Raw genomic sequence first — 12,704 nt, 5'->3', positions numbered from 1 at the left:
AAAGAGTTAACTGTGGGCATAACAATGAGTAATGTGTGCAATATGTGTTGCTTTTTACTAATAATCTCTTTGTTTCTTATCCATGCTTTGCTGGGATAAGAAACAGAAAGATCATTCCCTCCCTACAGAGTCATGTTATGATTGTCAAAACAGGGCTATGGGCTGTGATTGGACACAGTTGATCAGCAGGCCCTGGCTATGAATCATTGTCCGGGACCTGCTAACAGACTCCCACTGTGTAGAATCACAGTGGGTGTTGGCGGGGGGAGGAGGGGTTGCGCATGCACGCGCCCTATACCCAAAAATGGGCAGCAATGTACCAGTATGACACTTTGCTTGTACAGGTCATCTGTTCGCAGTACATTGCACTTATGCGGTCCGCAAGTAGTTAAAGCATGTTAGTTTCCTGGAGGTTTTGGGCTCTGACCCTTTCTAAACCACAGACCTGGACCCAGTATCCATCCTGTGAAGTCAGAACCCCTGACCTGAATTTTTTGTTTAAAGTCAGTCAGGCAGGAAATATGTACGCTACATAATAAGCATGACAGCCAAGGAATGAGCATTTTAAAAAGAGAAAGTCAGCAATGGCAGCCTCCATATTTCTTTGAGCTCTGGTTTCCTTGTTTACCCACAAGAGGACCAGCCGCCGCAGTTACATTGCCGCAAGTTAGCTCCCCTGGGTGAGCCATCGTAGCTGTACATCAGCCGCTTTAAGACCACCAGGGGTGTGCGTGAGTGCCCATGCTGCATAGACGGAGCTGATGCGCATGCCAGGCACCCGCAATCGCTCCTGAGAGAGACAGAATGGAGATCTGTCAATGTAAACAAACAGTTCTCCGTTCTGTCAGGAGAGAGGAGACAGATCTTCCCTTCATACTAAGTATGAACAGGGATCGGTCTTCTCCTCCAGGCAGTCCAACCCCCCCACAGTTAGAATCACTCCCTAGGACACACATTTAACTCCTTGATCGCCCCCCCAGTGTTAACCCCAGTGTTAACCCCTTCCCTGCCAATGACATTTATACAGTAAGCAGTGGATATTTTTAGCTCTAATTGCTGTATAAATGTCAATGGTCCCAAAGAAGTGTCAAAAGTGTCTGATCTGTCCGCCACAATGCTGCAGTCCTGCTAAAAATTGCAACACACCGCCATTACTAGTAAAAAAAATTAATAATAAAAATGCCATAAACATATCCCCTATTTTGTAGATGTTATAACTTTTGCACAAACCAATCAATATACGCTTATTGCGTTTTATTTTACCAAAAATATGTAGAAGAATACATATTGGCCTAAACTGAGGAAGAAATTTGTTTTTTTATATTTGTTTGGGGGTATTTATTATAGCAAAAAAGTAAACAATGTTGCTTTTTTTTCAAATTCGTTGCTCTGTTTTTTTGTTTATAGCGCAAAAATTAAAAACTGCCATGGTGATCAAATACCACCATAAGAAAGCTCTATTTCTGGGAAAAAAAGGACATCAATCTTGTTTGGGTACAGCGTCGCACAACTGCGCAATTGTCAGTTAAAGTGATGCAGTGCCGTATCACAAAAAATGGCCTGGACATTAAGGGGGAAAATCTTTCCAGGGCTTAAGTGGTTAAATGTCCACCTGCAATAGGTTGATTTTAAATAGCTGGAAATTATATTGGGCATGACTGGCCTAAGTATTATCTTACTGCAATTGCACAATTGCATCTCATTACTCCCCTCATTAGCTCAAATAAAATTGGGTAATTATTTCTTCACAGCTATAATTGACCCCTACTATACCAATGAAATTACATGAAAACAGTACTGGAGACATATTTTCTCAAACAGGTTCTATGTATATACTACTAGAGCTAACATAAAGATAAAAATCCTTTTAATGTCAAATCTATCAACCTATCTTATAATTTAAAATCTATCTATTTCATAAACTTACAAATGTAGCTTTATTAAAATGGAACAAATGATGTTTGTATCAGCCTAAACACTGTGACCAGTTTTCATCATCTGACAATTACTGGCTCAGTAGATGTTAATTTCAGCATTCATTCATCACCTTAATTGGGCATACACTAATCAATTCAATCAAGTGCATGTAAACGACAAGCGCTAATTACATTGTATCTGTTCAATAAATTGCTTGATTTGCTAAACATTTACAAAACTGCATGGCTTTGAATTCAAGGTAAGGCATGCTTGTTTCTGTAGTAGGTCAGATTGTTGTATATCTTGCGCTAACTGGTTATATAACAAATGTTCTTGTACTTTACAAACAATGATGTGTTAATTAGTTTCAAATCTCAAATAGTGTGCTAACTCCACTTTAAAGCAGTTCTTCAGCCAGGTTTCCAAAAATTAAAAGTCAGCAGCTACAAAAACTCCCCCGGGACGGTTCTTCGCTGGTCTTTGGGTTTCCGTGGCCAGTATGTTAATTGTGGGAAACTGGCTGTGACTCTTTGTGGCTTCACACCTTGATGCCCACTGAGCATGCATGAGCTGCACTGCATCCCGTGAAAGGTTTTGCAGACCCCTGGGATCTGTAAATGGTCCCAGAAGGTTGTGGGCAGGGAGGAGGAGAGCCAAAGTGGAAGCAGGTATCTGTCACAATTAGGTACCCGCTGCCCCCCCAAAAAAGATAATGTGCCAAAAGTTGAAGAAGAGGGGAGTAGGAAGAGTGGAACTTCTCCTTTTGGGTGAAGTTCTGCTTTAAAGCATACTTACGTTCAGGAACAAAAAAGGAATATTCTACAGTTTACAAGTCCTTACATGTGGTGGCTACAATTATTTTTTCATGCTTTTTTTCCTTTTTCACCTGCTAATCCTGCCAATACCACAATTCCTGCCCTAGCAATGATGTTCACTCATTGTACTGTATCTATGTAGTAGCAACACTGTCATCCCATGCTGCTGTCCTGATTTGGACTACAAACAGTCTCCATTTCCAGAAGAGAAATTGGAAAGCTGAAAACATTTCTTGAGATTTCAGTTCAATATACAGGAAGTTGCAAGGACACCAGATTTCTGAGAGGATCAATACATCAGGCTTTCTGTACTTGCGGAAAATGTTCTTAACTTAAAAAAAAAAAAAAGCTTGTGCAGCCACGTAAGCTAATGACTGGTAGGTTACAACATACTGTATACAATTGTTCTTCTTGAATTTAGATATAACCATGGCAACCATTTTTTCTCATACATTATTTTATTTTATAGAGCATACTTAGATTTTTCATGAAACCTCTAAAGTGTTGCTTGTTTGAATTGTGATTTTATATTTCTGCAACAGACTGACAGACCGACATACACACGGGCAGAATGTCAGCCGGTATTTTTTGTACCGACAAATGTCTCCCGACATTCTGCCCGTGTGTACGGGGCTTAAGTTGGTCTGTGATGGACACTTTGATGAAGTCTATATATGGACATTTATTATAAGAGTCTATATATGGACTTTGTGTTGCATGACATTTGTACTTTGTGTTGCATGACATTTACACTTTATGTATATTTAGCAATTTTGTATTTTGCACTTTACTGATTATTTGTACATTTGCATATTTTGCATTAAGCGCCACACTTTAGAGGGTTCAATTGTTATATATTTTGTGTCAGGATATAGTGGAGGCTGCTATTTTTATATTTTTATATTTTTTGAGAACCCGAGTGCAGATTTTAACATTATTGGAGCAAAATCTATATAATAGTTTATGTGAACTTTTATATGCAAAAAATTGCAAATATCTAAGAAACGACATGTATACAATAAATATATATATATATATTTTAAACCCTTTAAATTGTACACATAAGTCTCATAATTATTCATAATGATAAGGAGTTCAAGGTTCAGTCCAAACACCAGAATTTTTGCTCCTTTGTTGGTAGCCGAATGTCATATATAGTAGAGGTATTACTGTTTACAATTTTTTGTGAATAAGTAGGGGTACTACGGACATTAACATTTATACCAAATTTGTAAAATAAGCTGTAAGCCGTATATATATAATTTACATAACAATTTGTTGTTATTGAATACATATAACATCATTTTTAGAGGTACTCTTTACAACAGCAATTTAAAAAAAAATATTTCTCAACACAACCACACATACTGTACATACTCCTAGCACATGCGCATATATCTGTGCCTAATTATAACAAAATATAAAATGTTTTTTAAAAAAGTAAAAAAAAAAAAAAAATCTTACAAAAAATTCTAAACCTCTATACCTCGTGGGTTTACAGACAATAAAGCCCTAGGGAAAAAACAATACTTCAAATGATTAGCTTGCATTTTGAGTGTCCTATATCTTTTCCCAGATGGCAATGGGGCAAACATACTGTAACCCGGATGGGTTGGATCACTGCTATTATCTTTTGCCTGTTTTTTAGTTGGCTTGCATACGCTGTGTCCAAATTTGGTAGATCTATACATATGCTGTTTTTACCACATGAGACAGGCAGTTCTTATCCTCTGCCATGCAGCTGGCATACCACAATACAGCACCAGAGTACTCTCTGTGGTGCAATGATAGAAACTGACCAGAAGTCGTAGCGGCAATCCAGCCTGTTTCAATCACCTAAAGAAAAACAGTCTCTGCTGTGCTTTTTTCACTATAAAACAAGTATTTTAAGACCATGAAGACTCCCTTGTAATATGAAAACCAATAAATTTGAGGGTGTCCACCCTTTCCATCTCCTCACCTCTTATATATACTGAACAATGATTGATCTTCCTTGATCTTGTATAATCCACCATTATTTCTTTAGTTTTTGCAGTATTAAGTATTGAATAATTTCCTGAACACCACTCAACTAAATGTTGATTTTCCTGCATGTAAAATGTCCCTTCATTATGTCTTAGAGGATGCAAACTGTCTGGAACAATGGCCCATATTTGGTGGGAATGCCCCAATATTATTGACAAGGTCTCAGGCTGCCAGATAACCAGGTCCCCGATGGTAGCTCTTCTCAATGGCACAATCCCAAGAGTCCCCTTGCCCAGCCTTGCGGCTGATTCACTTTTTTAGTGGCTGCCCAATTACAGTTGCCAGGGCATGGAAATAAACCAAAATGTTCCATTAAAGCGGCCAAACTGAAAATATCCTGGATAATGGCACAAGAAAAGCTCTTAAATATACTCTCGGACACGGCAAAAAAATTTGAAGCCACATGGGAACCCTGGGCACAACATGTAGGCATCTCTCTCTCTACCATCTCTAGGCCAGACCGAGACCCCCCCAACCTAATGTTAGGCAATTCTTAATCCCTATTTATCTCTCCACTCTCTACTCTTTCTCTCTTTTCTCTACTTAACCTATCCTTCAGTTGACTCCCAAATACATTGGGTAACAGAAGTGTTTATGAACATTTGGGTTTTGTTTCACGGTTGTATTATTGAAATATCCCGTCCATAGGAAGCCAACATGTTTAGAAAGGCGGGGGGGGGTAGGACCGGGCAGGGAGACCCACACCTGGCACAGCTAGATCCCCTTGGGGGTGCCGGGTGCCAAAGGGGTCCCTCCGGGAGCGCCCTACCCTTGTCAGACCGTTTAGTAATCTTTGGCTTCCTGTTGCCCATCATTCCCCGGACTACGACTCTGAGTAATACTTCAGGCAAGGTTGACAGTTCTAGAGATTTTCAATTGTTTGCCAATGACCTCAAAAGGCCCCTTGCCTCAGTTCTTCAAGTAATTGTTAACTCCCCTAGACTTCATCTTGGAATCCCCCTGTTTCTTATCCTGTAAGAACAAATACCTCTCCTGTTGTACCAATGTTCAGAATGCATATGTATGTTTTTCTTTAAAATAAAATTAAAACTTTTTAAATAAAATGTCCCTTCATTATCTTGTATGAGTCCAACTCATTTTGAGAATCAAAATTCTCTTAGCATATGGAAGAGGATTAAAGCAATGGTAGATTTTAAATCTTGTTATACACAGATTTGTAAAGTACTCCCTGACACCTTAAAACTGTTTTTTGCTTGTGTTGAGGATCAAAATCTGAGATGTGAAACCCATAGTAAAAAACTTGTGAAGGGCGTGCATTAAGACTTCATGTACACGGGACGTTGTTCAAACTCTCCTGAACGATTTAACTTGACAGCTAGAAACCGGAGTCCAAAAACGGCAGTTTAGCCACGTTTACGTACCGCGTTTAGTCGCGTTTGCGTCTAGAAGCATTTGAAAAAAAAATCATTTTTTTTTTTCAAAATAGGCAAAAATGAAAAACGCCTGTAAACGAAACACGGCTAAATGTGAGTTACCGCGTTTAGCTGCGTTTAGAGGCGTTTAGCCACGTTTAGCCACGTTTGCCATTTGAAATGCCTCTAAACACAGCTTCTGAACGCATTTTTTTGGGTTCCAAAAATAGCCTCTAAACACAACTGCCTAGAAACGACTATGAACGAACCTGTGTACATGTACTGATAAAATGACATAGAGGAGAGTTCAGGAGCAGTTGAAAAAAATGCCCAACTTCTCCACCTTCTCTTTACCAGCAGCAGTGTACATGAGGCCTTATATTGGTATTAAAAACCACAGGTCAGATCAAGCTTGAGGAAGATTGATATAAAAAAAAAAGCCTAAAAAAATCATCAGTAACATGCCTTAATGATTACCACCCAGTTGCTCTAGCTCCCATCATCATGAGGTGTTTTGAGTGTCCTGTATTACAACTCTAAGGCCGGCCATACATGGTTCGAATCTTGGGCAGTTCAGCAGGAACAGGCCGAGATTCAAACTGTTAATGGGCAGACTGAATGTACCAGGTTGATCAATTAACTTGGGTACAACTGGGACAGACAGATTCGCTGTTATAGCAGCTAACGATAATCAATTGCTGATTCCCCGGTCAGCACTTCCTGTGTTGATGGGGGAATCGTGCGAATTTCACACACAACCTGTGCCTCTGTTGCATCCTCAGTAGAGTGTGTTTCACTAGGGCCCCTTGTGACTCAGCGTGTGACACCTTCAGGAGGGTGTTAATAGTTTTGGTAGGAGGTGATGTCTATATATGTGTGCTTATTAGACAATGTTGTATATTTTAACTATATAGGTGGAGGGATACTGACTTTTTTGTAATTTAAATGTTGATACTAATAATCTTTATACAGTTTTTTGAATTGTGAGGCCACATGTGTCCATTTAGGCAGCTATTGTATTTGTTGGATCCATGGTTTTTACTTGGTTTCCCAAATATTTTTTTATGGCATTTGATCACCACTGTTTTTTTAATTTTTTGTGATATAAACCAAAAAAGACCAACAATTTTGGAAAAGCAAACAATATTTTTTACATTCTGCTATAAACACACACACACACACATATATATATATATATATATATATATATATATATATATATATATATATATATATATATATATATATATATATATATATATATATATATATATATATATATATATATATATACTGTATATATATATATATATATATATATATATATATATATATATATATACTTCATACATTTTGGGCAAAATATAATCAAAGGTTTAAATGTGTGCCTAACTATGTGTAATATACAGTATGTGACATTTGCTGCTTTTTATAAGACTCTTGTTGGTTTTTTTTTCCCTGCTTAGCAGGGAAAAAAAACAGCAAGATCCCCTGTCCGTGAACATAGCTCTCTATTGCTTACAATCACAGAGCTCTGTTCCACGAATCACTGAGCCGATCAGTGGGTGCTGGCAGCCAAACATTGGCCAGATCCGAAGTTTGGCTTGTGCTGTGACGAATCACTAGGTGCGCCGATCACTTACTAGGTATGTGATCCAATGCAGGGAGGCCGCTTTGCCACGGCACATGTACATTAGGTGGTCGGCAAGTGGATAAGTAAAAAATTGTAAAAGTCAATATGATTGTGAATGTGGTAGTCCAGTACAATTTGTGATATATATAACTCCTAGGTAAGTGCTGCAAAAACTTGCAAGAAGAAAACACCACAGTGAATCCCTTTTTGGGTAAACTCTCACCTCACTGTATTGACCCCATGACAAAGGTCAATATGCACTCCAACACTAAATTGTCTCCTTTCCTTCTTAAAGTGGTCGTAACCCTAAGATCCAGTTCCTTTAAGGCATGCTGCAGAGCACAGTGCTTGTGCTATGCCATTTTTCCCTTCCTAACCCGTAAAAACCTGGTTGATCCTGCCAGTTCCTGTGTCCCCCTGCCTCTGCTGACCACAATAATCATAGCCGCTGAGCACTGATTACCGTGGTCAGTTTATGTGCCTCCGCCATCCGCTGATCACCTCTGACAGTCTCTCCCCTCTTCCCCTCCCTCCTTGTTATCATGAGAGAGGCCCTCCTGCCACCCCTTTCGCTGCTATTAAGCTGCATAATGTAGCTAATATACAAGTATCCCCTCTGGGCATGCTGTCATCCACTACAGTGGGTTTGTTTTTTTAAAAAATGAAAAGGCTAAATACCTTTTTTCACACCGCAGCTGTGAGGTCACGTGATCCCCCTGTGCTAGTTGGCCCTGATCTATGGAGAGAAGCGGGAGGGGACGAGATCCCCCTCTGCTGACCAGTTGATGTCACAGGGGAATCTATATTCTTTCCATAGATCAAGTTCAGCCAGCACAGGGGGATCACATGACCACACAGCTGCGGTGTGGCAAAAGGTCGTGGATGGCAGCATGCCCGGAGGGGATTCATGTAAAGTCACATAGTGACTTTACAATCACTTTAATCAGCAAGGACTCTGGCTCTTGGAGAACCTTAGCAGCTAAGGTAGGTGAATGGATGGACGATTCAGTGTGTATTTACATGTTAAAAGACAATGAGAACCTATATAGTGTTCACTGTTTTTTAACAATAACATTAGAAAACCAGGACCAGACATGAGCCTAAAAAGTTCCCATCTGTAACCTTCAGGATGATAGGCAATGGATTGGATCTTTCAATGTAAGCTTCCACTGTCAGCTTGCTCTCAGTGCTGTGAAGCCACACCTCAACCATGCCCCTAGGCCTTTCTTTGTTTTGACGTCATCAGGGAGCCTAGCTGTGTCTGTCCCTAGTTCTCAGATCCTCTGTGAATCAGAAAAAATAACAGAATTGTTGTCAAGTTAACTGATACTTACCAGCAGTAATAAACTTTGTCTGGGCTTCTAAGCTCCAAACCATCTGGTCATGAAAGGATTAAACATTCCTTATTTTATTTGAAACAAAAGGTTGTCACTTTATACTTTAATACTTATGGGGGATAGTGAAGCAAAACATTGCTATATATTACCAAAATAATCACAACATGACTGATAAACTGGATTATATTGGGCAAACTGATTTCTCAACTGGATGAAAAATAATTTTTTCAGATGTTTGTTAATGAAAGATTTTATCCATGTGAACAATTGCAGAGAGTGGGGAAAGGCTTTATAGTCACAACAATCGCATCAGTGCAAAATCAGCTACGTCACCAGCACAAACAATCTGAATCATAAACCTAATGTCAAGCCTTGAATAACAGTCACTTGAATTATTTGAATGTTGTGATTGTGTAATTGTGGTATGATTATTAGATTTTCTTGTACCACCGGCATCCCACTAGGTTATATGGTGGCTCAGTAGTGTATAAACTACTCTATATATAAATGTATATATCAAACAATTAATGTGGATCACCTAGCTTGCATTAAAATCAAGATCCTTTGCTAAATCATCCACAAAAGATTAAAAATAAAATAACTGATGGAGCCCTGTACTCTTAAAGTGTTACTAAACCCACAACAATAGAATCAGTCTGTATTTGCAGTAAAGCATGCTTGGTATACTCACTGTTAATCCTCTGCATTGTGTGAAAAGGCTGTTTGATCCTGTCTTCTCTGATCCTCTCCAGCTTCCACTGTCCCCAATATATTTCCTGATATTACAGAGCCAGGGGACAAGCTGCACATTCTCAATTTGGTGTGTATAGCTAGAGAGTTTTTTTTATTTTATTTCTTGGGAGTGTGCATGTGATCAGCACAGAGTCAATCAGCACTATCCAGATAAAGAGTCAGGGGTCCTGCATCCTGAGAGGACAGTCAGAGTAGAATGAAAACTCCTCCTACAAGATTTAACCAGGCACTGATAGAAGTCACAAGACTGCTATATACTCCTGATGAGAAAAGGTATTTAGCAGTTTGTGTTTAATAAAATAATTGAATTTTCATGTTCTGTGTACTGTGGGAGACCAGATATAGTGAATGCAGGGTCCTGGGTTTAGTAACACTTTATATACTGCTACGGTGCCTTGAAAAAGTATTCACACCTCTTGAAATTTTCCACTTTGAGTCATTTTACAACCAAAATCATAAATGTATTTTATTGGGATTTTATGCGATAGACCAACACAAAGTGGCCCATAATTGTGAAGTGAAAGAAAAATGATAAATGGTTTCCCAAATTTTTTACAAATAAATATGTGAAAAGTGTGACGTGCATTTGTATTCAGACCCCTTTACTCTGATACCCCTAATTAAATTCTAGTGGAACCAATTGCCTTCAGAAGTCACATGTGTGTAATTTAATCTCAGTATAAATACAAATACATATAAATAATCTCAGTATACATATAAATACAACTACAGCTGTTCTGTGAAGCCCTCAGAGGTTTGTTAGAGAACCTTAGTGCATAAACAGCATGATGAAGGCCAAGGAACACACAAGACAGGTCAGAGATAAAGTTGTGGAGAAGTTTAAAGCAGGGTTAGGTTATAAAAAAATATCCCAGGCTTTGAACATCTCACGAAGCACTGTTCAAGCAATCATCTGAAAATGGAAAGAGTATGGCACAACTGCTAAACTGACAGGCCCGCCGGGCAAGGACAGCATTAATCAGAGAAGCAGCCAAGAGGCCCATGGTAACTCTGGAGGAGCTGCAGAGATCCACAGCTCAGGTGGAAGAATCTGTCCACAGGACAACTATTAGTTGTGCACTCCACAAATCTGGCCTTTATGGAAGAGTGGCAAGAAGAAAGCCATTGTTGAGGTCCCGTTTGCACTTTGCGAGAAGCCATGTGGGGGACACAGCAAACGTGGAAGAAGTTACTCTGGTCAGAGGAGACCAAAATTACATTTTTTGGCCTAAAAGCAAAATGCTATGTGTGGCGGAAAACAAACACTGCACATCACCCTGAACACGCCATCCCCACCGTGAAACATGGTGGTGGAAGCATCATGTTGTGGGGATTCTTCAGCAGGGACAGGGAAGCTGGTCAGAGTTGATGGGAAGATGGATGGAGCCAAATACAGGGCAATCTTAGAAGAAAACCTGTTAGAGTCTACAAAAGAATTGAGACTGGGGCGGAGGTTCACCTTCCAGCAGGACAACGACCCTAAACATACAAACAGAGCTACAATGGAATGGTTTAGATCAAAGCATATTCATGTGTTAGAATGGCCCAGTCAAAGTCCAGACCTAAATCCAATTGAAAATCTGTGGTAAGACTTGAAAATTGCTGTTCTTAGACACGCTCCATCTGACAGAGCTTGAACTATTTTGCAAAGAAGAATGGGCAAAAATGTCACTCTCTAGATGTGCAAAGCTGGTAGAGATATCCCCAAAAAGACTTGCAGCTGTAATTGCAGCGAAAGGTGGTTCTACAAAGTATTGACTCAGGGGGGCTGAATAGAAAGTGTGCACTCCACACTTTTCACACTTTTCACATATTTATTTGTAAAAAAAAATGAAAACCATTTATGATTTTACTTCCAGTTTACAATTATGTGCCACTTTGTGTTGGTCTGTCAAAAAAAAAAAAAAAAATCAAAATAAAATACATTTAGGTTTTTGGTTGTTACATAATAAAATGTGGAAAGCTTCAAGGGGTATGAATACTTTTTCAAGGCACTGTATATCATTGCACAATAAAGTGAATATATTTTTATGCATATGCAATATTAATATCTTTATCTTTATCTAGGGCAAACCTTTAAAAAACAAAAAAACTGCACTAAGTAAAAAAATATATATATTTTTCTTATTTTCCACATCTTTATGTTTTCTTACATAAGTTATTAATAATTAATATTCTATACTAGCTATAGTGATATCCTACCTCCTACAGAGGTGGCTCCTGTATTAGCTCCTCCCTTTGACCCCAGTAGGACAACCCCCTCACTAGATGATAAATTAAACAAAGAAAAAAATAGTGCGCTTAGTGCAAAAAAAGGTAATGCAGCAACCAATATCCTGGACACATAGGAATTTCAAAAATAATTTATCTTAAAGCTGCGCAAAACCAATATCTCTGTAGTGATCAATAAAAAAATAGTGTGAAAGTATAGAGTTAACTTGTATTAAACAATAATAAACAATGTACATCAAATACAATGTGAAATAACAGTCTCATAACATATAATTCACTTATGCATAACAAAGAAATAAACTTCAAAGAGAAATATATGAAAGTCCAAATGTGAAATTTTGAAAATTATGAAAATCCACATGTGAGAATTCCTTGTCAAAAGAAGTTTATTGAGTATACAATGTTATAAAGATACATAAAGTAAGTTTACAAGGATCTATAAAGTAAGCTCATTGTTTTACAGTAGGGTTTATATAGGTAAATATCATGAAATTTCAAATATTAAACATTGGGTTCACGTAAACCTAAATTAAAGATATATATAATTTCCTTAGTTACTTTTGTAGGTATTTAAATGATTTATACCTACTATACATATTGTTTACAAGTAGAGTGTATA

Source organism: Aquarana catesbeiana, linkage group LG07 (genome assembly GCF_042186555.1).
Source record: "Aquarana catesbeiana isolate 2022-GZ linkage group LG07, ASM4218655v1, whole genome shotgun sequence".
Classification (NCBI taxonomy): domain Eukaryota; kingdom Metazoa; phylum Chordata; class Amphibia; order Anura; family Ranidae; genus Aquarana; species Aquarana catesbeiana.
This window is presented reverse-complemented; position numbering follows the sequence as displayed.